Here is a 27,660-nt window from a genome sequence, read left to right as displayed (position 1 = left end):
TAGGCAGCGTGAGCGTTCATGAGAAACTGTGCTCCACGAAAAATCAGACACTCGATTGCTCTCCGCGATGTTGAGATTGAACACACGTTGCTTGCGTTTTTCGAACGTACAGCACCATGCCCTGTTTGCCCTAGAGGCAACCGGCGACAGAAACTACACGCGTCAACTGCGCTCATGGCACTCACCGATGCTGATCGTTCGCTCCTTCGAAGAATGGTCGCCTGTTCCCGCTTGCTTGTTGCAGGCGCTAATAGCATAGCACACACGTGGATGAACACGAGGCGAACCCCCACGCACGATTTATAGACCTGGCAGGAATAAGATGGACGGATGACACTTCCAGAGATCGCACATTACTTCGTCTGCAACCCACCGGCTGCAGATTATCCGCCCACGATAGCTCAGCGGTAGGCGGCGCTCGAGTAAAACAAACATGGCGGCGCCCAGGTATCGAAACTAAAAACGTGTATAGCTAATTCAGTTTGGGTTTATGGGTTTATGGGATTTTAACGTCCCAAAGCGACCCAGGCTATGAAAGACGCCGTAGTGAAGGGCTCCGGAAATTTTGACCACCCGGGGTTCTTTAACGTGCACTGACATCGCACAGTGCACGGGCCTCTAGAATTTTGCCTCCATCGAAATTCGACTGCCGCGGCCGGGATCGAACCCGCGTTTATCGAGTCAGCAGCCGAGCGCCATAACCACTGAGCCACCGTGGCTGTTATGGCTAATTAAGTTTTGTCCAAATTAGAACACTGAATAGCTAATTGAGTGTTGTCGAAATTAGGTGTGTAGGCCGACCAAAACTGTTTATTAATTGACCACACTAAAACAAAAGCGATTGTCTTTCGTTCTAAAGGAAGGCAGGTTGCACCGGCTCTACAACAACATTAAGATAGAAACCGTGCCTGTAAAATCAGAACTTTGGACGCTGTATTTACTGAAAGTATGTCCTGCGACTTGCACATGAATTTCATATCGTCGAAACTTGGGTTAGTGATGGGCATCCTCTAAATAAACACAGATTTTCTATCGCTTCTGTTCAATTCTATCTTCTTACCCCACTAAGTTACTGCGCTTTGGTCTGGGTAACGACTACAACAAACTCCATACAAAACTTCCCATGTTACAGCGCAAGATTATGAGTTATAACATGCTCGCCATATGAGAGCAATACAAATGAACGCTTTCTTAAAGTTAGCAAAACTATGGGTGGAAGACATCTATAGGTATTATTTATGTTCAGCACTGATAAAAGAACTCAAAGCAAACAATAATATGCTAACGAGCCTAGCAGAACTATCTATTAAAGAACACACAAGTCACGAGATACAAAATCCAGAACATTGGAAGATCTATCCTCACCGCACAAATTACGCGACGGACACTACGTTACAACATTCCTCAACTATTAAATACCCGAAATAACAACATTGGTATTTTCGAGCTCAGTATGAAGCAACTTAAGGTTTTATTTTTATACCATACTACAGTTTAATATTATAAAATATTGCTACTCTAATCAATTCAGTTTTCACACACCACTGACTGTATCGGGAGCAGGTGTTTGTTGGGGTAAATGTTCTTTTTTGTTTTATCATCCGACAACCTCCAGACGCTGTTAGATTTTTCTCTCACATGTGTTTCACGTGTCATTATCTTCCTCTAGGTTACTTTTCGTCCATTTCTTTGGTAGCTGCCATTTCTATCTATATATTAGTCGAACACTCCTCTTCTTGACTTCGTTTCTGTGTGGCCTACTTACCGAGTAATTTTGTAAAAATTGAAACAAAAACGTATTGCTCCATTATGTCTGCCTATTTTGCGTTGCTTAAGTTGTGTTTAGGCACTTTGTCGAGTGGCCTCCTGTTCTTTGTAGGGAGTAAGGTCTAGTCGAACTCAGAAATGCTGCTTTTTACATCGTCCCCTCCATATCTCGTGTAAATAAATTAGTTCAATAATTAGCGGCCACAGGCGACGCAGGTGAGTTGTACCGCAGTGGGAGAGGATGTGTGTTCGCAGTAATTATAAGGACCGATGAGAAGAAGACGTACAACACAAAGTAAAGCTCAGGTTACGAGCGAGAATACTTGCACTTACAGCAGTATTAGTTCTTCACAACGCAGTCTCAACAGCGTTTATGTGCAAACCGAACAGCTTCGCCGTTGAGGTCGCCACTACGGATGCAACAATGTGCTTAAAGCAACTGGGAAACAACGCTAGATAGCTCCCTAAGAAACACACGAGCGGACTGAGGATCACTAGATCATGAAAATCTGGGGTACATGCAAGGACTTGGACTCTTCACCGAAAACAGCGCGAGGATAAAGGACCGGGCATGTAGTCAGGACCGGCGTTGACTACATTGCGAACATAAAGTGCCCTAAAACGGAGCAAAACTTTCGCATTGGCTTAGCTCAGCTATACCAGAATATACGTAGCGAGAAGTACGGTATATCTCTGGTTCTGCCCGTCTCCTACGCCGAATAGCGTCGGCCTTGCTCTCCTTCGCCGCCATGACAGCGTGCTCTCGGTCGGAGGCGAGCGGCGCCGCCGGCAGCTGTGACGTCACTCGGCGTCTCCTTTCGGCCGGAGAAGAGCGGCGCACCAGCTCCGCTGCTGTCACGTCAGTCGGCTTCTCGCGCACGCGCACAAGTGGCGCCGAAGGCCCACAGCGAAACGGCTAGACTACGGGTAGTGTAGCTCTCGCTACAAAAAGAAGCAAGCTATCCATCCCCTAGCGTACTCCCTCTTAAAGACAGGGTGCGCTGCTCGATTACCGGGGAAGGTTTCGGTCATAAATTATACGCAATGCTTACTATTGGCTACGGATGCATATTTTCCTCTGAAAGCATAGCAACATGATAGTCTTATCAAAGTCAGGCTTTTGAACGCGGAACCGCAAGTCAGGTTAGCAATTGGAGGGGACTGAAACCTCGGTCACAATCATGGTAACTGCAAGAACTTCGCATGTTTTGAAGAGGGAATCTGTTTGCATTACTTTTCGTAATTTTAGGGATAAAAATCTACCACATACATTACAAAATATACTTTGGCCTGATTAAAGAATGCGCAAGGGAACCGTTCACTTCCTTTTTACTCCCTTACAGGGTAATTCTTGTTTTGAATGTATAGAGCGCCGGCTAAGGTGTTTACTTTTCCTTGCGTTTTTCCTCTGCGCTGTTTTTGATGAATAATCAAGCCCAACTTTTCTTTCCACAACAGAAAAACTTGTACACCGGTCAAAGCTCATCAAAATGGAAAAATAAGCGACAGCAGGAGGTAGAACGCGGAAGTGACTGGACTGATGACAAAAGGCAGCAATGCGAAGAATAGCACGGGTAGAAACCACAGGTACGGTACATACCATAATAGAGGCAAGTTATTAGCCACAACCTTTGCGTTGTAAGGATATCGGAGAATATTTAGCGCGGAATTTCAACAACTAAGCTAACACGGCATGAATAAAAAGATAGCGCAAAAAAAAAGACGACCACAGGAGGCACGGCAGGCGGCCGCTATGAAGACTTGTGCTAAAAGAAATGCAAATACAGGTAGTAACCAAATCGGACATGTGGAAGGCTTCGCAAGCATTGCTTACGAGGGAAGCAGCAGGCAGCGACAGCACGTACAGGGTGTTTCATCTAAGACTTTCTGCAATTTTTAAAAATAAGCTATTTGAATTAGATGCACGCTTTTTCAGGCATAGCATTGTCAGTGGTGTAGTACATCATAATGCAGCTAAGACGTGCAAACTAGCAGGCTGGTTAACCAATATTTAATAGTTAACTTTTAAACTATTACCGTTGGGCTCCTTAATTATTGAGAGGCATGTAGTCCACCGTAAGTAATACCCATATCAGTTTTTAGAATTTCGAAAACGCGGCTACCCTCGGCGCTGTGGCCCAACAAATTTCGCCTACATCGCGCCAAAATACACGCGGTTTGAGAAGCTTGCAGGCAAAGCAACCTCTCCAGTGAACCTAACTCGTCGAGATAGCCAAAATTTGTTGGGCCGCAGCGCCGAGGATAATCGAGTTCTCGAAATTCTAAAAACGGATATCGACATTACTTACGGTGGGCTACATGCCTCTCAATAATTAAGGAGCCCAACGGTAATAGTTTAAAAGTTAACTATTAAATATTGGTTAACAAGCCTGCTAGTTAGCACGTCTTAGCTGCATTATGATGCACTACACCACTGACAATGCTATGCCAGAAAAAGCGCGCATCTAATTCAAATAGCTTATTTTTAAAAATTGCAGAAAGTCTTAGGTGAAACACCCTGTATATCTGCAGTATACGGTGGCGAGAGTGTCCGCAGAAAACAACACTGCATGCGCAAGGGGTAATGTCATCAAGCGCGCCCAGCAAACCCCCGCAAAAACGCTGATGTCGTTCACTTCCATTACTGGCAAGTCCGTTCACCGCTATACTGAAATAGAATAGTTGACGTGAGTCTAATTAGAATGAATAATGATAATCCCAATACGAAATGCAGTGAAAGACTTGAAACGTTATAGCCTCAGTTACGTAGTGCCTGCCTCGTACAAGAACTTAAAGATGAGAGGAAAGAGAATGGCGACCATCCTGGATTGCTTTCAATCCAGTGACAAAACTGGGTTTTGGAAGTAGTACTGAGGAAGCTCACATTGATGCCATCCACTTCGACGCACATTTTTAAAATGAGGTGTGCTTATTCATAACAACCATTTATAATGTCAAAAAAGAATTCGAATTACTGCCGCCGCGGTGGCTAAGTGGTTATGGTGCTCGACTGCTGACCCAAGAGGCACGTGTACTGTGCGATGTCAGTGCACGTTAAAGAACCCCAGGTGGTCGAAAGTTCCGGAGCCCTCCACTACGGCGTCTCTCATAGCCTTAGTCGCTTTGGGACGTTAAACCCCATAAACCAAACCAAACCAATTAGAATTACTCATAATAGCCGCAGTTAGGCAGGCGCAGAGGAAGCATGCGTAAGTGTCTGTTCTGTCTGTTCGTATGTGATTCTATTTGGGGGAAAGCAAACATAACTAAGACAATCCTGTGCAGTCGCGACAGAAGCGTACACACGTGGCAGCCATGATTAATTATCTTTTTCACTCTACCTTTTCCAGAGGAGAAAACTGGTATTTGACGAAAGGAAATGGCGCAGTAATTGTCGCACACCTCTGTGGAAACCCGAACCGCGCCCTAAGGGAAGGAAAGAAGGTGGGAGTAAAAGAAGAAAGAGAGAGAGAAAGGCCGCACTGGAGGACTCGAATAATTTTGGCCACCTGGAGATTAACGTGCACCGACATCGCACAGCAAACGCAAGAGGCGCCGGTGTGCTATGCGATGTCGGTGCTTGTTGAAGATCGCCAGGTGGTCGAAATTATTCCGGAGACCTCCACTACGGCACCCCTCTCTCCCTTTCTTCTTTCAATCCCACATATCCTCCCTTCCCTTACGGCGCGGTTCGGGTGTCCACCAGGATGTGAGACAATTACGGCGCCATTTTCTTCCCTCACAAAGAAGCTCGCACGAATGGTTAGAAAGTTGCTGAATAAATACTGTCATAAAGGTTTTGAGCAAAAGAATGGGCTACTTCTTAATAAGCACAGCATTATGAGGGGGCGGACTTGTAACTGGCGATGCGTAACATTTGCCCAAGCAATTATTCTCATGCAAGCAATCCTGTTATTGGTTGCTACGCCGTCACTTTACTAGCTTATGTTTAACACAACCTATGTGTACTGAAAAATGGCTGCTAAAAATGCCACTGTTTTAAACCATATAAGCTCAAAATGGCGCCGTTGTTTAAAAGGAAAAATTTATTTTTTTAAACAATAGCTGTAAACAATAGCTGTATAGCGAAATTTAACAAATTTATGTATTTTAATTTTAAAAAGCCACCATCGAGATCCCGGTCGTGGCGGCTGAATTTCGATGGAGGCAAAATTCTAAAGGCCCGTGTACTGTGCGCCGTCAGTACATGTTAAAGTGGTGAAGATACCAAATTTTGAGTCTTTAAAAAGCCTGCTATGGGATTCTTCTGTACGCAAGGGCACTCACAGCCGGGTGTTGGACACAACAAACGTTTAAAAAATATTTTAATTCGGTTGCAAAGATTACCTAAATGCTCGCTGTCACGATCTAGACCCATCGCTAGAGCGATCAACACTGACGTCACTACGTTGGTAGAGTAACCAACGTTACTCTTCTAGTTTAAAATTGTTGGTAAATGGGTAGGCTTTGGAGACAGAACAGCCGCAGATCTGCGGCCGAAGGATTGCTTGCTATAAGAGTACATATTTAAAAGGTTAACGGTGCATTCTGTGGATTTCCTGGGGTCACAAGCCACCCCAAGAGCTTGTGACATACCACCGACCTTTTTAAAAGGAAATGGTAGGAGGAAGTATCCGGTGACCAGGCTATGCTGGCGAACAAAGAAAAACGAGTTGCATCGTCGAACCAATTTAAACGCGGTCCTGAAAATAGAGAAGCAAATAAATCACCATATTGGTTTGGTTTGTGGGGTTTAACGTCCCAAAACCACTCAGGCTATGACAGAAGTCGTAGTGAAGGGCTCCGGCAATTTCGACCACCTGGAGTTCTTTAACGTGCACTGACATCGCACAGTTCACGGGCCTCTAGAATTTCGTCTCCATCGAAATTCAACCGCTGCGGGTGGGATCGAACCCACGTCTTTCGCGTCAACAGCCGAGCACCGTAACCACTGAGCCACCGCGGTGGCCTATCACCATATTGGGGACATGAAACCAACCGCTACAGTACTTATTGCTTTTAGGTCATTTGAAATAATTCCTGTTGAGTATATTATGAATTACGTTCAATAAAGATAAAGTACTTTACCTCCACTGCTGTAATTCCGACCAATACCGCCATTTATTGCATGTTTACTGCGTTGAAATATTAATGTACACACATAAAATCAGGATGTGTAGGAAGCCCCGTGTTTCCAGGCAATTTAAAAACATCAAGATTTAGCGCACAACCTCCTATTACCACTTAAAAATTCACGCACACACTAGGTTTAAATCAAAAGCATTTACCTCTCATTTTGTAAAATTGTGATGCACACTATTTTTTTCTTTTTTGAATTGCTGTTCTACCAATTGACCATTTCATTTGGGGGTTTATTTTTTAAGCATGTCTTGCTCAGCGGTGTTTGATTCACATTCTTACTACATCAATCATTTCATGATTTGCATTCTATATGGGCTTGTTATTTAAGATTTCAGTTGGCAAACTATTTGTGGCTTATTTGCTGTAAATATAACTTGTTTTATCCTCCAACTTTCATGTAATGGCCTCTCTGCGGTCTCTCTCAAGCTGCTCATGCAGGTTATAGCTCAGAACACCATCCGGTTAGCTTGTTGAGAAATAAACTCAATTGAATTCAACTGAAACCACGAATAAACATCCTGAAATTCCATGAATGCTAAATAAATCAATGCCTTACTTGCATACGGCTTCTGTGGCGAGAGCACGACACGTGTATCAGGCCGAAATTGATTTCTTATGAGCGCTGTGCGAAAGATTGCGAAATACAAATTTTGTACCAGGAAAGTGAAGGTGCAGCAACTGTTGCCCTCTCGACGGTGATCTGAACCGTGAGGGAAAGAATGCGGGAGAGAGTGAAAGGAGGCAATGGGAGAGAGCAACCAATGTTGCGCGCTCCAGATTAACTTCAAGCACGCGAGGCCCTTTAATTCCTGGTATCGCAAAGCATGCGGATGTCATTGCGTTCTGTCTCCATTTAAACGCAGCTGCTAGGCCGTGATGGGATAGCGCCGAACGTCAGAAACGCAACCGCCCAAGGTTGGGCACGTGGCGGTGTTTTAGAATTCGATGAGCTTAACGGGGTCTAATGTGTGGGCCTTTCAGGCGAAGTACACGAAGTCGGTTTGTGCTAGCATTTATAATGGTCACGTACTGACCGATTAAGGCCGCATTGGCGTTCAGGGCTCATTCAAGTGCGCATCTCCCGGTGTGGGTAAAAGGGGGAGGGGGGTGCACTGTGACGTTATCTTAAAGTGGTGTCACATTTCTAACGCAGGAAAGCATACTCGAAAGGAAGAAACAAACGCAATGCACTGTAAACCCAACGGAGCGTTGCTTGACGGCATTCAACGAGGTACGACAGTGCGTAAGTGAAGGTAGCGTAAAACTGAAATTGTACTCTGATGGCATCACCAGAAGACTTGTGCGCCGAAAGAACGCTGCGACGAAAAGCCTGCACATCGCTATCGACTTATACGGTGATTACGTAGCCGTTTTATTTGCGAGCGCTAAAAAATTTGGCCTGGTTTACATAAAAGCTCGATGAAGTGGAAACCTTGAATCTCGCCGGTTTTTCGAGGAAACGCTTCAGCATCCGTTTATTGAATTTACAACGTCGTGGACTCTCCGACTGTAGAAGAACGCCGCTGCGATAACAACAGAAAGGCAGTTGTGTGGCCGGACGAAGCCGAAGAAAGTGGAGGCGTTACAACAGCTGAGGGAAGCGCCAGTGGAGAAAAAGCTACGTTCGGCCACGCACTGGGCATAGAATTGGAGCGGTGCCTCTTGCAAAAGAAGTTACAATGCATCGCTGTCTGCCAGGTGTGGATGTGGATCGAAGCCGGACTCCGAGAACAAAGTTAAGCAGCGCACCAACACCTCGTCAGCCTGACACTCTGAGCATATTGTCGTCTTGAGCTTGTAAATGAACGATAACTTAGTTTCTGTGCACTTTTTGTAGTATGTGTGAAACATCAACCTTTGACCTCGGATCTTGACCTTTGATCTTGACCTTTCACTTTGATCTTGCATGCGGTTGTTTTTGCGGCGTTGTTGCCTCAAGTGCTTTCGCACGTCCTACTCGGTTAAGCTAGGTTAAAACCCTACTTTTTTTTTCTACATCCACATGTAGAAAAGCCCACATTAAACGCTCATTATACCACCAACAATGGCTACGGCACTAGAAAACGCTTGAAGAAAATCGGTTCCCGGGCATACTTAAACTATTGCTCTTTATGGCTTACAGTTCTCTTGCCCTCATCGTGATTAATTTTCTGCTCTTGCAACTGATTTTCAGTTTATTCCTGTGAACGTTCCCTTTGCTTTATTTCTTATTAATTTTTTTATTTTAAGGAACTTTCCTCTCTCTTACCGGTTGCTCAAAGATTCGTTGGGTAACCATTTTGTTTTCATTTTTCTCTGGCCGAAGGCGTGAAACAAAGTTAGGTGCCGAACAAAGATGACGCCCAACGACTCCTAACTCTTCAGTAGGCATCTGTTCACAAGTCCGAAGCGCTATTTTTGATAGCGGATGCCCCAAGGGAGAAAACCTTGGCGGCTGCTCCTCTCTCCTTCAGCCATCAGATGTCCTCTGGATGAATCCAGAATGAGCGAGAACCACATTCTGCTTCCAGATTGATAAAACCTTTCGAGGTCGCCTTTAGGAATACCTCCTCCTCCTAGAAATAATTGGCTGACTGTCAAGAAAATCTGAAGACGCCGCGGGGTCTGCAAGTGGTCAATTTTGTCTCCGAGGCTTGGGTATCTGTGTCCGAGAACATGGTGCTGTTGTCCTTGAAGCACTGTGGCATTTCACTAAGCCGTGATATCGAAGATAAGAACTACTTCTTTTACGTCCGAACCCGAAACTTCACCCGAACTTTCTGTTCGTTTGTTAAGCTGAATCCCTTGTATGGCCAATTAGTAACGAAACCTGGAGAAGTCAGTAGCATACCGGAAAAGGGTCCAGAAAACCCCCCTGACTTAGCTAGGCAAGAAAAAAAAATGCTTCAGAAGGTGGGCGGAATTGACCCAAGATTCTTCAGATTACGAGGCGAGTACACAACCCATAGGCCGCAAATCTTTTTTTTTTTCTTTATTACCCGGTCTTAGCATAGTCAATTTCACAAAAACAATAAAAATACATCGCAACAAGGAAAAACCAAAAGATCACGCCGAACACAATGTATATGTACACAAAGTGCATCTTTCTTTTAGTGCTAATGCACTGTTCCCCAAGGTCTAACCAGGACATCGAATTTTTGTGAAGTTTGACCTTGAGAGTAACCTTGCCAAACAATAAATAAATGAAAGAAATGTTGCCGCGACGTGTTCAACTGCCACCCACTCTCGCGCTGTGCTTTGTACATCACCGTCTCCATCAACTAATGATATGTCAAACTAATATTGTCGCCAGCGTGCCGACGACCCAACAAAGCAAAAAAGTTCATCGACTAATAATGCTATCAAACTAATATTGTCGCCAGGTGTACCGACGTCCAAAAAAAAGCCAAAAAACCCCGAGACAACCTAGCTGAACTCATGCTTTCGTGCGACTACTCGATTTAGCTGGGCTTAAACCTACCACATTCTACTGCTTTTTTATTTCTTCGTCCCTGTTACGCGAACCAGCATGTATATCGACGAACGAGGCGAAACGCAAAAGGCGCCCGTGTGCTGTGCTCTGTCAGTGCAGGTTAAAGATTCCTAGGTGGTCCAAATTATTCCGGAGCACTGCACTACGGCACCTGCTCCTTTCCTCTTTCCCTTCCGCCTTCCTACATCTATCTCACGGCGTGGTCTAAGTGGCCACCGAAAATTGAGACAGTTACTGTGCCTTTCCTTCCCTAAAAATCCAATTATGCGGACAACGCTCCAAAACAACGAAAGCAGATTCAGACTTCTTCAACTCCTACCTTCCGCCACTTATCCACCCAGCGGTCTATTCTTCCTCTGGTTGTAATTTCTGTCCGGCCAGAGCCAACTCGACCACATCATGTGGGGCTGTGTTCATCACCCCCCCCCCCTCCCGCCAAAATTCCTGAATATTAATTGCCCTACGGAGCCCAGCGCCTGGTCTCCAGGACAAGATACTAGATTGGGCTCAGAGGGTAACGGAGGCTAAAAAGCCCAGGACCCCTCTCTCCTCTGCTGCCCCCTTCCCTTTTGGGATAAATGAAGTTGTCAATCAACCTCAGAGCGAATGTTGAAGCTCCCCACAACCGAAAACACCTAAGCGGAACTATTGCAACTTTAGTATACAAGAGTACAAACTAAGGAAGACGAAACCCTACGTAAGATTCGAAAACAAGATTCAAGCCTTAATTCTTCCTAGCGATTGTTACCTTTGCGTTGTAAATTGAAGCCCGCTGTTTTTAGTGCCTCATTAAGGTGGTTATCAGCAGAACCCGCTCCTTATCTGTACCGCCATCGTCTTCTGCATAAGCTACTTGTGACCTTTATGGTTTTTCTTCATACTCTCTTTGCCGAATCTGCGAAGCATCTCACGGCACCGTTTTTAGCACTGCGCCAATCAGTTAACTTCATCTTCTATTTCCTCATTAATTACTTTACCACAAAGAGCCAGCTTCAAAAATATCCGATAAAAAGCTCCAAAATATCCACTCTTCCCGTTTCATCTATCTTCGCAAAAATCGTAGTGCGTACAAGGGCCAGCGTCACGCCACAAACGGCACTGATAAGACGATCGTTCGCAGATAAACAGTTCAGGCGACAGATGATATTGACCGCTGCAGGTCTTGATTTCTAACAGTGGAAAACAAGTCCTCAACCTCAGACGTGCTACGGAAAAACATTATTGGGACTCAGTAGCTGTGCCTTACAGGAAGAGCGTTGCCCTTTACTCTTCAAAACATCTACAAATGCTTCTGCCGCCGCGGTGGCTCAGTGGCTATGGTGCTCGGCTGATGACCCAAAAGACGCGGGTTCGATCCCGGCCGCGGCGGCTAGAATTTCTTTGGAGGAGAAATTCTAGAGGCCCGTGTACTGTGCGATGTCAGTGCACGTTAAAGAACCCCAGGTGGTCGAAATTTCCGGAGCCCTTCACTACGGCGTCTCTCATAGCCTTAGTCGCTTTGGGACGTTAAAAAACCCCATAAACCATAAACAAATGCTTCTTTTTCCAAGAGTAGGCTGAAAAATATTGTGTACGTCAGCGTCTTTTCGTGCTGACGGTCCAGGACCGAAAACTTGGTGTGTGCATATAGCGGCAACGCATTTTTATCCCCAGCGACCTTTAAAGAACTGACTTCCTGAGCGGCGCTTATCTCTTCCTCGTAACATTTCCGGTAGGCAAAAATTGGCAGCGTTTTAACGCACTTAAACCGAGTAGGACGTGCGAAAGCATTTGTGCACAGATGGAAGTTGATGTAAAGCACGAAAGTGTGTTGCAGTTTAACACGGTGATCGGCTGCGGCGATAGCAGAGTGCTCTCGTGCACTGGCAAGCGAAGCTGATCTGTTCACTCCGCCGCTGGCTTGAAACCCAGTCGTGGTAATGTTTATTTATTTCTGCAGGTTGTCCAAGGACAACTTCAAGGTAATGCAAGCCACACGATTCTTTGTTGGGTTTGTCCGAGTTATGTATTGCATTCGCACTAAAATGGTTGCGTTCCTCGTCGAGCTCTGGCGGACGGAGTTAACCCACTGCGTGTAACAGGCAGGGGGCGGGGCACCTCAACTGACAACAACCAAACCGGCTGAAGAGAAGGAGCATGGGATCGGCCTGGTGATAACCCCGTAGCACTTGCGGCATGAAGTTGCCACAAGATCGAAGCCTTAATTTCCCGCTCGGTAATTTGGGCTAGGAACATCTCTGCCGTCTTTCACTTTCTGGCGGGGGCAAGGGTGAACAGAAGACTAAAGAGAAACAAGTCCTAACAGCGTATTTTTTTTCTTTCCGTAGCGCTTTAGCAAGCGAAAACGCACTTGTGAAGACACAAGGACACAGCGCTTACGTTGAACTAACGACTTTATTTGAACCCATCTTGCGGAGATTGTACCGCACTATCTGTTAAATCAAAGATTCCCGGGGAAAACGAGTCCGCCGTCACTATCGTCGTAGCAGTAGTAATAGTTTAAGAGCGTCAGAGCAGCGAACCATGACCGAGAAAGGGTAAAGGGGGAGGGGGCATGGAGGCACGCCGCGCACATAGCCTCTACCTTGTTTCTCGCGTTAACTTTCTCAAAAGAAAAAAAAAAGCGGGAGGAAGGTTCCCCGTCGGAGGCACGCTTGTATTGCTAGTCATTCACGTTCCTGCAGCCGAGCCTGACAGGGGGTGGGTCAGGAGGAGGGCCCACCGCACTGGTGCATCTTTCTGTGCGCGATCATTATGCAATGCCAGCTAGCGTTGATTATTAGCATTGCCAGTTGCATTGGCGCCGTCCACTTTTGATGCGATATCATTACTGTTGTTGTCAGACCAAAACGCCGCCGAAGTCTGGTTTCACGAAATTCGCTGACTGGTCGAGAACGGTCGCTTTGCCTGGTGACGTCATCACAACCTGCCAAAGAAGAAAGAAGAGAAAAGAAAAGCAAGGAAAGAAGACGGAATGAGCGCGACAGAGAACAAAGAGAAGCGAGAAAAAAAGGCGGGACAATTTGGTTAGGATCAGTTCTTGGTTTCAGCTACACCAAAGTAGCAACAATGGGGATCGTTGATGCTATCCCATTCCACTTTTAAAGCGTGTTAAGAGTGGCCCAAATTTTTTATTCCTTTTGAGTTTTTTTTTTTGTTTTCTTTTCGCTAAGTACAAAGTGCCGTCCGGCGATACATTTACCTAGCGTTAAAGACAAAATGACGAAACTCCTTCCAATTAACATTCATAATAAATATATAATGTTTGCCATTTTGTGGCTATCTTTATGTTTGTCGGGAAGCAAAAGCCGCATTTAGTGGTGAAATGACTGAGTTTAAAGAAACAACTGTTCTTTTCGCGCCAACTAGATTCAACCTCCTGGCATCAAGAGCAAGAAACACTTCTTGATCACATTTGGATGCGAATGGAGCTTTAACCTAGCTTTAGAGATCTGCGTTAAAAAAAAAAGTCAGCATCGACATAAACATTATCGCCTGTGGCGGCATGTAAATGTAATTTTTAATTTCTACCCTATAAAAACTTTGTTTACACTAAAAGTTACCTCTTTTTCATTATAACGCGGTGGTCGGCCGAGACAGGCCAATTTTATTTCATGCTCACAGTTCCCATCAGTTTCTGTCCGGCAGCACCCCAAACGCAGCTCCCGTGCGCCGTTTAACAGATTTGGGTCCTGTAGCCGACTGTGTTCATACATTAACGCATATGTTTCGTCCTATCTTGCCTGCGGCTGCATGCTATAGCTATGAACACAAATACTTTGTCTTTGTGGGAAATTGAAGCCCTAGCAAACAACGGCTTAAAGCGTGGGACACAGCGCTGGGCTTCAAATTTGCGCATGAAGTTGCAAACGAAGGCGAATTAGTTTCTCGATGTATGGTTCATAAGGAACCTGGTCCGTCTTTGTTTTGTTTACCGTCCAGAATCAGCAAAAGGGTTATTAAATTTTGCGCCAGCGCCCTCGAATGTCTTCAAGGATTTCCACAGTGAACGATTACCAACTCGCTCAATTTTCTGCCCTGCTGCAATACATTTGCTCGCAGATTGGTAGCATGGTCTGAAGCAGATGCGTGTTCTTTGGATAAAAATGGAAACCAAGAACGGTGTGGTATCACGTTAGTGCAGCAGCCCAGGCTCTGCAATAGAAGTGGGCTCAAGCTTAATTACTGTTTTAAACAATACTTTAAAAGCTGTCACTCATGTTTCATAAATTTGAAAGAGGTGCATTCAATATCGTCGCCGATCAGACAGCGTCATTTCGTCTTAAGCCAGGATTTATTTTCCTAAATAGCAAGAAATTATCTTGGTCTTCTGTGTCGCCAAGTTTTCTCCGCCAGCCGTCTCAATCTGCAAAGTAAAATAAAGTAAAGAAAAGTAAAGTAACGCTTCGTAAAGCAACGCATACCAAAAGGTGCAAAAACAAGTCGAGCGCCAAAAGCTACATAGAGCTGGACAGGCCCTTCGCCCATTTGGCTCTGATATCAGCATGCAGGGTTTCTGCACAGCGATGGCTCTTTATGACCGAAGTTCACCAAATGAAAAAAAAAATTCACATTTTCATACGAAAACAATATTTCATGCGTTGTATTATAACAATACTTTCACGCATTACACTACAACTCAAAAAACCCCGCATTCAGGTCACACGCAATGCAAAAAGCTCCGGTATAGTTATCACACTTGAATCAGTGTTATTGCCAACTTATTATATAGTATGCCGAGTAATATTGGAGGCTGATAACAGAGCATACGTTTCCCACATTTACTTGATAGAGTTTCTATATGCAATCGGAAACTGTTGGGTGTGGTACGTCTCGTTGTTTTTAATTAATGAGATTAGTTAGCAATTCTTTAACGCCGGAGTTAAAGTCCCCTGCCACTAAACACATTGCAAGCCCCCCGCAGCGGGGGCTCAGTGCTTACGGCACTCGGCTGCTGACCCGAAAGACGCGGGTTCGATCCCGGCCGCGGAGGCTGAATTTCGATGAAGGCGAAATTCTAGAGGCCCGTGTGCTGTACGATGTCAGTGCACGTTAAAGAACCCCAGGTGGTCGAAATTTCCGGAGCAATTCACTACGGCGTCCCTCATAGCCTGAGTTGCTTTGGGACGTTAAACCCCGATAAACCAAACCAAACCAAACATTGCAAGCCATTAACTTAAAGATAAACTGCGTGTGCCTTACCTCGTGATTGCCTTTCCAAATCACTAGGTAAGCTTATGAGCGAATGACTTACCAGGAAACCGGACGGAGACGCTAACGTCTTCATTCTCTGTTTTTTAGCCGTTACAGGGGAAGACATTTGAGAACGCTTTTGTTTGCGTATTGTCATTTCGTGCGTCACAACACCTCGCCGCGCATCACATAATCGCCTGACTGTAAACAGGGTGCGCACGACGCGGTGGTGGAACAACTGAGAGGTTAGACAGCAGAACGATGTCCACGCTTGACGAGCCTTTGTCGTGCGAGTCTTGCAGTCCATTAGTACTACCCCCACGTAAGCGGAATTTCCCCACGCACTAAAAGAAGGCATAGACTGCGAGAAACGGTGACGTACAGAAAATCAAGCTGCGGAGACTAATTCACTGCGAGAGAATCAAGAGAAGAAAAGAACCAAGAGCGCAGGACTTCTTTATTAGCTCCTGCGTGCACTTCCTCGAACTCCAGGAAACCTGTTAGGCTGCGTTTAGCAATGCCGACGGCACTACCTCGGTACAGACGAGTGTGTGCGCTTTTTTGTGCCATTTAACGGAGAGTAAAGCCCCTATTGCGTTACCAGCCACGACGCTCACGCACTAAGTAGCGTATACTATTACGTAGCCACCTAAGGGCTACTGCTGCAGATTGCTATTCCCTACCGTGGAGTGCAGCAGTCGCACACATTTTACTTTATTTTATGCACTCAGGCTTAGGTTTCCAGGAAGCACGCTATGGACGATTATTCTTGCTATCACTGTCGGTTTACCAAGTTGCATGCGCAGTCGCAGAGAAACAGGAAACTCGGCAAACACGGCCGCACTCGCTTAAATCATCTGCTGGAAAGCGTACACTTATGCGGAAGCTTATGTTTGACCGTGATTCGCAGTCTCGGTGAGGCACTGCCACAGGCTGTGAGCGAGAGCTTCCTATGATGGGCACGCACATGTTTAAGCAGCTGACGTTCTTTTTCTTCAGCCTGCGCAAATAGCCCATCGCCACCGCGCATGAGTGAAGTGATTACATAGACGTACAACTGCTATCCTTTTGTGGCCTTTTTAAGAAGTTTCTTAATTATTCATGCTCGCAATAGACGACGGGTACGGAGCACGCCCACTGCGTCTACGCATGCTTCATCACAGGTCAGTTTATAGGTTTGCAACACTTTCCCTTTCCACTTAGGCGATTTTCCGGTCACACGTCCTTCTATACCTCGCGCTATTGTTCACATTGCTAGGCGCGACGTTATTTCCCATCTGTTTTCACTTTGCTCCTCCTTAGGGGATAAAAACCTTAACGCCGTCTTCGCTGCGACGCCAGTGGAGAAGAAAGCGCGCTGGCAGTGGAGCGTCCATGTTCTCGCGCTTGGTTTCTAGCAGGCATTGCTGTCTAGGCCACATACATGCAACCCGCTGTGCACTTTACTGACGACCACGAAACAAATGACTGGACACTGTCATGTGTTTCGTAGTCGTCAGTTAAGTGTATGTATAGTGTACTACGCATATGTACTAAAAACTGCGTTGCAACGCCATCTACAGGCAGCACCTGGGATCGAGACAGCCAATGCGTGACCATTATTATCAGCAGGCATGTCGCTTGGCTCGTTTCAATGTTTCGTGCTTTATCTCACCAAAATGCCGCAGTTTTCCGTTGCTCCGGTTCCCGCCGCGTGGAGTATACCACTTTTGTCCCCGATAGTGCATGTGCATATATCATGCACAACTAACTAGCCCTTTCGCGCACTTTTATTTGTCTAGGCAGCTCGAGTTAAAGTCCATTTTCTATCTGCGGTAATCATGTTCAGCCTTTGGCCACCGTCTCGTGGCCTGTCTTCAAAATCTTGGTGCTGAAACCCTGGAGCTAAAGCCCGGACCTTCAGAAGGCTACAAGTGCGATGGTCTACCGTAGAACCACTAAGCCTTTAACCTAGGTCAGGCCAAGCTACCAAACACGCGTTGTTCCGAAGTTCAAACTAATGCAGACAAGGAAAGGAATGCATCCTAAAAATACAGACCGAGGTAGCAATGAGATAACCGCGGCTCGCCCCTGTGCTAAACTCTCTAATTGGGAGCTCTTTCCATTGTGGAAGCACAAGACAAATTAATTCGTCTTCTTTTGTTGTGCCTTCGGTTTTCCTTCCACTTCCCGTCGCGGTGGCTCAATGCCTTCGGCGTTCGCCTGTTGATTCTAAGTTCGCTAATTCAATCCCGGTTGCATTGGCCGTATTTCGATGGCGACGAAATACAAAAACGGCGCGTTATGTGCTATGTCAGGACCCGGTATATGACCACAATAGGTCGAAAGTCACCTGGTGCAATTTACTATGGCGTCCCTCATAGCCCATATGTCAGCTCGGGGTGCTGAACCACATAATTTACACTTTCTTTGCCTTTTACTTAGACCCACCGCCTCTTTCACGTTATGCTAGAGAATCAGCAGGATACGCACGGTCTATAAGTGCGCGCTAGCAACATTCGCCCTGAATACTACCCATTACTCCAAAGAAAACGGTGAAAGGTAGGCGCTTTGCGTGATTTGAAAAAAGAACAGTACGACACAGCTTGCAGGCTCATTATTTTTCTTAAGCACTTTTCGATCTCTCGTGCTGTTCTATTGCTGGTCTCTGTTGTTGCGAAATACCAAAACAGGCCCACTGTAACACTTCCAGCCCTCGAAGCCTTGGCATAGTGTAATATGCTTCTGTAATATGGCTGCTAACGCGCAATTACTCCATTAATACAGATCTGCTCCACCTTGTTGGATTCCCCTAAACATTGGACTCAAAATGTTTGCATTGCTGTAGTGTAACTACAGGCAAGCACTGACTCTCCTCTCGTATTGCTTAAGTCAAGTTACTGATTGCTTTAACATGCGTGTTAGAGGGCAGTCTGAGGCAATTTCTTTTTGCATTTCCTTCGCAGCCCTAGGGGAAAAATGACTGACATCTTCCCAGTGTTTTTTATGTACTTTTTCTAAATACAGTTATTTGTGAGCAGGTGCTGGCATATTTAGTTAGCGCCGCCTATTCTTTTCTTCTATTACGTAACAACGAGCTCGTCATCTGCTTGCACGACAAATACGCAACTAAGGAGAGCGCACCAACACTTCGCTGTCCCACATTGGGGGTTCGAAAGGCTGCCAAAGGCTGCCAAATTCAGCGCCCTTTCCTACTAACTTGTTGCCGATGTTTGACTTCCTCGTATGGCTCGTTTCTTGAGCACACTTCATTGCCCATACAAATCGTCTACTCGCGTACTTTGGCCGTGCTCACGGTGCATGGTGTTAATAAAGCGGGCAACTCTTGGTGCTATTAACCTGTATTATGTTATACTACCATCGTGCACTATGTAGATCATATTTCGTTACGTATGTACAATGGATTACATTGCATGTTGCCAATTTTTGTTTGGTGAAACATTTTTATTTACTGATGAACTTAATGCAGTAGGTGAGACATATTCAAATAAGTTATTTTCCTTTTCCTTCTACGGAGAGATTAGAGTGTAACCTACGACGCTGTGTATCTTACTGTATATGTACTGATGTGTTATATATGGGTCTGCGTGTGATGTATAATCATATCTACACATGTGCAGCCTATGCTCTCAGGGTGCATAGCCTAGTCAGGTCCCATCCGGGCCTTTTGCTATTGCCTCCTGAGCCATTTTGTATTAAATTGTCTCCAGTAAAAAAGAAAGAAGCTAAGAAGAAAGGAAAGAAAGAGACAAAGAAAGGAAGAAAGAAGGATATAAAGAAAGAGAGGAAGAAAGAATGAAAGAAAGAGAGAGAGAAAGAAAAAAGAAGGAAAGAAGGAAAGAAAGGAAGAAAGAAAGAAAGAAAGAAAGAAAGAAAGAAAGAAAGAAAGAAAGAAAGAAAGAAAGAAAGAAGCAAAGACGGAAGGAAAGAGACAAAGAAAGGAAGAAAGAAGGAAGGAAGGAAAGAAAGAGAGAGAGGAATAAAGAACGAGAAAGAAAAAAAGAAAGGAAGGAAGAAAGAAAGAAAGAAAGAAGGAAAGAAGGAAAGAAAGAAAGAAAGAAAGAAAGAAAGAAAGAAAGAAGGAAGGAAGGAAGGAAGGAAGGAAGGAAGGAAAGATAGAAAGAAGGAAAGAAGGAAAGAAAGAAAGAAAGGAAGAAAGAAAGGAAGAAATAAAGAAAGAAAGAAAGAAAGAGAGAGAGAGAGAAAGAAAGAAAGAAAGAAAGAAAGAAAGAAAGAAAGAAAGAAAGAAAGAAAGAAAGAGAGAAAGAAAGAAAGAAAGAAAGAAAGAAAGAAAGAAAGAAAGAAAGAAAGAAAGAAAGAAAGAAAGAAAGAAAGAAAGAAAGAAAGAAAGAAAGAAAGAAAGAAAGAAAGAAAGAAAGAAAGAAAGAAAGAAAGAAAGAAAGAAAGAAAGAAAGAAATGCAATAGGATTCGCAGCGTCCAGCCTCCGTCTAATGGCAAGCCACACGCGGAGGCTGAGAAGATGGGGTCGCTTATAGTTCATGATACTCTGTGGCAGCGTGCCGGCCTCCAAACTTCTCACGGCTGTCTGCGCTCATGGCGTGGTCTACTGTAGTCTCAGTGAGGGTCGGATATACTGGAGCCGTTTGGAAAAAAAAATCTGCAAGGGACAGCGCACGAGTCGCGCCCAAGGCTAACGAACCAAGGTGCTTTGGCCGAAGTGTTAAATAGAAATACGGAAGAGTTGCTTTTGGTACTCGAAAGGAAAACTAAAGCGCGGGAAAGTGCGTACAGTTGGTGTGGTCAAGATTTAATTTTTTCATTTCAGTTATATTTCATGCCTGTGTAGTTTCCTTTTAAATCTGAGGCCGTTGGAACAGGATAAACCAGTGGTACGAACTTCACGTGCATTCAGTTTGACTGTGACTTGGCTTCTCTGAAGCTCTCGTTTGCTTCGCTAAAGATGGATGCCGATAGGTGGGCGTCATGATTAGGGCTTTCCTGTTTACTGTAAACTGCCTTAGTAGTATGGGCTGTGCAAAAAATAAATAGTGAGATAGAGAGTGGAAAACGTTCGATGTCCCAATTTCTCAGCAAGGCATGAAATCGTGTAAGCAGAAATTCGCAGAGTAGTATGACACCCGTTATTGCCGCGCAGCGCTGTGTAAATCAAGAAAGGTTGTGCCGTCCTATAAAAACGCCGCGCACTAGCGAGGATAAACATCTCCAGGACATGCCAAAAAATATCCAGTGGTATAGTTGCTATGATTCCTAACGATGACGCCGTTTGACTGCCCCGAAATAGAGACAGAAAATCTCATGTTCACATCCACTAATGCGGTCACGAGTCAGCGGCTAATACGAAAGTGGTCCGCTTCAATTCTCACTCACGCGTCCTAGAGATTTTCATCCCCGATGCTGTACACTACAGACGCTTCTCGCACGTGATCTGTTCGGTGTGTGCCTTGCGCAAGAAGCGTCTGGTAATGGACACAAAAAAGGCGCCTCTACCTGTCGGAAAGATCACGCTGCCCTTATGCGTCAGATCGTCTCCAACGCAACGCACGAGTTTAATTTCTAATTTAGCTGTGATCTGTTCAACCGTCATCGCGTGTTTATTTGAAGAAATAGTTGTACAGGACCTCTTCTGCTTTAATTCGCGCCCTCTGCCTCCTCACTGCCTTCTCTCTCTTTCCCTCGTCGCCTCGCCCGCTTTCCTCACTGTGAACGTCATGCAAGACGCCCAGCTTATATGCGTGGATAAGCTACTATGTGTGACCATGCGCGGCTTACAGTCGCACGCATGACGCACCCCTAGTAACGCCCATACCCCCCTCCACCCCCCACCTCCTACGAGTCAACGAACCCCCCCCCCCCCCCCCATGGCTTATCCGTGCCATTTATATGCGAGCGCAAAGACATAAACGCTACACATGTAGCACAACCCTACCCAGAGCTCAACACCCCGAACGGCGTCGGCAATTCACGCCACCGCAGCAGTCTGATATCCCCAACACCACAACAGTACAAGGGCGGTCGGTCTTCCGCCTTTGCTTGCTCTCTTAAACGTGCCAGTATTTTGTGATCATTCATATCATTGCCCCGCACTGGCGCTCATTCGGGAACTGTTCTTGTCGGTTTACTACGCTAGGCTTTTCTTCTTTCTTTTCAGACGTTGATTCATGGTCGTTGCACCGAGCCTGAAGGTCAAAAAGGAAACTAAAAACAAACCGCGGATACGGTTATTTTCCTGCCGGCCTATAGACACTTCGGCTGAGGTAAGTCGACCCTGGCGCCGCTGTACTCCCAGAGGACGAACGTGTCGATACTCCGGGACTTCCCCGGGAAGTAGACCCAACTCTGCCTTGAAACGAACCGGCCTCTTTCTTCAGAGTTAGGAGGAGGGAGGAGAAGGGAAAAACTTTATTTGGGCCTTCACTGAGGCCCAGAGAAGAAAAGAGCTTGCACCGCCAAAGCCCGCTGATGGCCTGCCGAGGCCGGGTGAAGCCAAGCACTCTAGGAAGTAGCGGGAGAGTAAGGGAAGAAAGGAGAGTTAATGGCAGTGTTACATGAGTGTTACGTGATGATTCGAGTTTTCTAGTTTGTGTTAACATTAGATACGGGGCGCTGTACAGAACTCTGTTATGCACGAGTGCAGTGACGAGATGCGTTGCTTGTTCGAAGCCAATGTTTTTTTGCTAAGGACCCCTGGGATTAGGTGTGTGAGATTTCGGCAGTCTCTTTGAATTCGTACAACGTTAGAGTTTGCACTGTTGGGTATTATGAGTCCGAGTATTCCGCACGACGTCACCTTTGGTGCCTGTTTGCAGAGTAGGGTTAGTTATGACAGGGCGTTGGTTTTTTTTTTTTTGCATATTGTGTTCGATTCAGCAGGTGGAGTTCCGACTTCCTTGCTGAACGTTATAGTCAGACTTTGTGTGCACCTTGCCTTAAAGCGTGCTTTAGCACTTTTGCTCCGGCCCAAAACTTATTAGCACTGGACGTGACGCTGCAGGCGATGCCAGAAATCAGGAGCCCCGGTATGAGCATCTGAGAGAAGTCACGACATTTTAATAGCCGAATACGTGTGACAATGCAGTAGAATCGCTTTGTGTCTACCAACTAGCTTGCGATACGGAGCCGTTCCGCTCCTATAGACACAGTAGAATTTCTTGGTGGAGGGGTCTACTCCTAAGTGACGGCTGACTCAAGTTACGACTTGCAATCCTGTGCTGCGTCTCACGCAAATCTGAACGCAACCAGCCCCGCACTTGTGCGGCAATTTGGGGAGCCATAACCTTTGGCACGAAACCGCATCACTTCTGGGGTGTGTGCGTGTATATATATATATATATATGCACACACACACACACACACACACACACACACACACACACACACACACACACACACACACACACACACACTCCGCCCATGTGCACAAGAATCGTCCTCTAAACCGGGGAAGCATGCACGCAAGAGGCGCCCAGTAATACGGTAAACGTCTACGCAAGTACGTCTCCGCTTTGATAAATCTCCCTATTAACATATCCTGTTTTCTCTCCTTCAATGACTCACTCCATTTCGACCAACCGCGAGTTTTGTAACGCCACTTTTTGCGCGACGCGTGTCGTCGTATCGATGAGCAATCTACTGTTTTGCATTACGCCCATGCGATAAATACATGGCGGCTCATGGGGCTCACTCAGAGCCCCCTCTCAGATGTACCACCACCACCCCTAACCAGTTTCTGTTTTTGTTTTCCTCTCCGCCTTCCACAGGGCAGAACAGCAGGCCAGAGAACCATCCCCTCTCCGACATTCTTTATGAATATGTATCTCTTATGTCTACGCGTATTTAAATACACGGTGGCGTCATTTAAAAAAAGCACAGGCATCATAATGTAGGTGCTGTTACGCCGAGAACAAGTGCTCAGACAAGTTAGAATGCTGCGCAGCGCACGAAATGAGGGTGAAGAAAGTTCACAAAACTAGTCTAAAAACTAGATTAGACTAGACTAGACTGGACTAGACTTGATCTTTTCTCCCCCTGCCATGTGTCGCGCTGAATTTCAAGACGTTAACGAATCTTAATGTCCACCCATTGCTTTTAAAGCCGAGTGGCACAGTCCTAGAAAATTACTTGCTAAGGAGCTATTTTCAGGTGCCCCAGTTTGCAGATCAATGGATTCTGACAATATTGTGCTGGTGAGGTTTTCTGCATATGAACGAAGGAAGCAGTAATGCAAAATTTTAATAAAAGTCGTAATTCATCCGCTTGAAACAACGTAGCACACAACTTGACCGATGAATAGAGATGCACAAGCACTTTGCAGAATTACACGACGAGATAAGGGTAAACATCTGCACGAGCACACGTAGATAAGTAGACAAGCTAGCTGGATAAGCCAGTGGCCCAGAATGCGTCGGAGGTATAAGGCTGCGGCAAATAGCGCAGTGAATTCTTATTGCAATCAGGACAGCCTTTTCGAAGACTTGTGAGACAAAGTTTCTTGAAGATGATTTAAAGCTGCGCAGACGAAACGGAACATCTGACCAAGCCCCAATGCAACGAGGAACCAATATATAGAAAAATAGGCAAATGCGACTATGGGTCATCATGTATTTACCCTGTCAGTTTCGGGTATTCTACCACTTCAAAAAATATGTATATATACATACTTTACCGAAGTATTAAACCCAAGTCCCAAGGTGTCCACCACAAGACACCAATGTATAATTATTTATAGGCAGGCAAAAAATTTCTGAGAAACTTAAAACGAGTCGCGTGCTTTAACATTAAAGCACCAGAATCTAAGAGGGAAATACGGCAGGGATCTTAAAGTCATTCCCAGTTTTTAAAGTATGCATGAAGAAAAAAATTCAGAAAAAAAATCGCCATCAGTACCCGTAATAAAACCTGTAAGCAAGAAAATGACGAAGGACGTGGTACCACGTTCAGTTTTCTGAAGTTATCTGTCTGGAAGATGAAGGGTGCTAAATTCCCTGAGCGCTAAGAGCCCAGAGAGCGCTGAGCAGAAAGAATCCGAGAAAAGCCTAAGTTCACAAAATACACAACTGTGTACAAAAAGCTTTAAAGGTTTGGCATGAAACGCTCAAATGAGTATTTTCTATAACAGTACCCCAGAACAAAGCTTTGAAGTAACAAATATATCTCAATGATTAGTGGTGTGTGCCTAATCCACTAAAAGGATTTGTGTACGTTCCAAAAGCGGGATCTGTGAAAAGGAAGCGGAACGCGGCGCATGACCTTCCAAAATATCTTCTTTAGCCAAGGACAATAACGATGGATTGCAAGGGGTGTATCATTTTAGTGAAATATAAACGAAACAACCGATAGTGTGGAAAATTTTTCATTCACGGCTTTTAGAGGCCGTAGAGAAGCAGTGTAAAAGAAAAAGGCAGCGTTCACTTCGTGTTTAGAAGAGGTGGGGTTATAGACGTGTCTGCTGACCAAAGCATTCGCCAACATTTACATGCAGCGTGTACGTAAAATGTGTGCTCTCAACATCACCGATAGGCGACACAAAGCAAGCAAGATATGAGCGTCAAATCCTAGGACTTAAAGCAGTGCCTGATTTACATCGATCACGACAACTCCCTTTTCATAAACTTCCCTTTCAACACAAACATTTATTTCATTTAACCCAGCATCGCCAATGGCACGTATGCGCATTAAGTCTAAAATTACCAGATTATATGTTGCGCTTTTTTGGTCAAACCACTAAGCAATCATGCTAAACTAACATCCCACATCTTGCACATAGGCTTTCTAAGCTTCTTTGAATTGCAAGACACCTAGTGGCAACGGCTTAAAAGTATTCAGTACCAAGAAGGATAAACAGCTGGGCGAGTTTGTAATAATTCATCGGCGGGGGGGGGGGGGGGGGGGGTACAGCGCGAACAAGACGAAGGACGCAGCAAGAAGACTATAAACAGCGCTCGTCTGTGCAGCCTTCTTGCTTCGTCCTACGTCTTGTTCGCGCTGTACCCTCCACGATGACTTAGTACCAAGCAGACAGTATTACCGTACCGTACTCTTCGTACAAAACCACTTGATGTGGTTCACGGGCATCATGACCAGAACCTGCGAGAGGAACTGTGGCCACTGCAGTGAACAAGCACGCACACATAATCGGCAAAAGCAGATCACAAAAATAAAGGCCACCGACCGAAAGGCCACTACAACGCCAAACACCTTCCCCCAACGATGTGTATAGAAGTTCGCCAATTAAGGCCGACCGCTAGTCTTGTAAGCCCCGTTGGTTTGAAATAAGTCACAATTTTTGGGATAAAAAGCATAATATATTCTATAAACCTTTTGCAACTGAACATATATAAACAGCAGTATCATGCATAAACATTTACCCTATAAATAATTATATGTGCTTCGAAGAATTCATTTCATCACTTTTGTCAGCAGAGTTCACAGTAACGCTACATTAGCACAGCCACCAGACTGACGTCGGTGGCAGCTCCCTCCGTACCGCATCCGGGTCTCGGTTTTCGCGACGACTTAAACTTAATGTTACCTGACTAGCTTGCGCACGCAAATAGGGTGGTACGCAGAAAGGGTGCCGAGAGTATCAATACGTAAGGTATATTGCCACCCGATAGCCCCGATCGCACACTCTTCAGAAGCGAGAGCAGCTCATTATGAATTCTCCCTTATGCAATGACGTCAGCTGTGGATTGGGACCCATAGCCTCGAGAGGAGGCGCGAAACGCCCGAGTTGCACGTGCTGTGCTGCCGTGCCAAGATTGCGCCAGGCTCTCTGTAATGACCCGACTCTTCAAGTGCCCAGCACCACTTCTTGGAACAATCGTGCCGCTCCTTCTTCACTGTCGCAGATGAAAATGGGCATGCTCCAGGCTGCATACTCTTCGACCGCGCTTCCCTATTGATATGCGCGCAACAATGACGTCAATGCGGATCACATTTTCGCGTGCAGTCTTAACACCCGCGTCCGTTAATGCGCCTACGAGCCGGGATTAAGAATTGCTTTTTGAGGAAAAAGGAGGCGCAGTAAAGTCTTACCATAGAACGAGGCAGCGACAGGAATAGGGGCCCGCTTCTGCTCCCCCCCCCCTCAATCGCGCTTCTGTTCTTGTCTACCGGAGTTATTGCGCAAGCACCGAGTACCATGCGACGGGTGTCGCGTGTCGCCTGTAGTATGACGCAAATGCCAAGTGGAAAGGGAGACCTCAAGCGGTATCTGTCTGCGCCGCGCGCAGAAGCGGTGAGGCTGGGGCTTAAGACGGGGAGGGGGGGGGGGGGGTGGATAGCGAGTGATAGTAATAGGGGATGCATTGACGTGATATTTTAAGCACACCGCATCACAGCGCAAGTAGAAGACATCGCTAGTTCCGCATGCTTACTGTCCGCTGCAGTCTTTTACGCCGAACGCATTAAGCATGCAATTACCTCGTGAGCTCCGATCCATGTAAGTATGTAGGCTACGCACCAGTTCGAAATAATACTGAGAAAAAAAATTTGGCCCCGATTTACCCGGTTAAGCTAAATGCGACTTCGGCGCACTAGCACATTTGTACCTGTTTAGCTTTCTTTATCTCTATTTCGATTTTTTTTAGCTCGAAAATTCGAGTTGTAACAAAATGTTCTTCGTAGTCATTTGCCCTGTGGATGTAAAGCAATCGTTTCGCTACATGGCATATAATTACATAATGCACTTTTATCTTTGTTTCTTTAATTATTTCGCCTGCCACTCAGAGAAAGAAGAAGCGATAGGCAGTAAGGTTAACCAGACAAGCTTATCTCGTGAAGATCCCAGCGAAGCTTCCTTGAGCTTCGGGTTTTATTAGCTTGCTTTCTAGCTTTAAGCTTTGCTGTTGCAGATCTACGGAGGCGATACAGATGGGCCCAGGGGGTGGGGGGTGGAAAAAAGGGGGGGGAGGGTTGTGAGGGGAAAGGATAGGCATAAGTGTCATTTCAATGCACAACCTCTCCTGTTTCAAGCATGGCGCCTGTTCCTCGGGGAGGGTGCCAATAAATTGTCAGTAAGGACCTGCCGCGGTGGCTCAGTGGTTAGCGCGCTCGGCTACTGAGCCGCTGTACCCGGGTTCGAACCCTACCGCGGCGGCAGCGT

At 45.7% G+C, this 27,660-nt stretch overlaps 1 long non-coding RNA gene across 2 annotated transcripts in view; it reads left to right on the top strand.

The window, feature by feature from the left end:
* Positions 1 to 3,295: 3,295 nt before the first annotated feature.
* LOC149370688 (uncharacterized) overlaps positions 3,296 to 27,660 on the top strand; it is a 39,370-nt gene continuing 15,005 nt past the window's right edge. For both annotated transcript variants that reach the window (XR_016291550.1, XR_016291551.1), the window contains exons 1-2: positions 3,296 to 3,354; positions 21,706 to 21,811. This is a non-coding gene — a long non-coding RNA (uncharacterized LOC149370688). The remainder of the gene's footprint in view (positions 3,355 to 21,705; positions 21,812 to 27,660) is intronic.

The sequence above is a fragment of the Amblyomma mixtum genome, chromosome 1, assembly GCF_055824585.1.
Source record: "Amblyomma mixtum isolate Tamu chromosome 1, ASM5582458v1, whole genome shotgun sequence".
In the NCBI taxonomy this organism is placed as follows: domain Eukaryota; kingdom Metazoa; phylum Arthropoda; class Arachnida; order Ixodida; family Ixodidae; genus Amblyomma; species Amblyomma mixtum.
The sequence above is the reverse complement of the archived record's forward strand: the minus strand, read 5'-3'. Positions and strand labels throughout refer to the sequence as shown.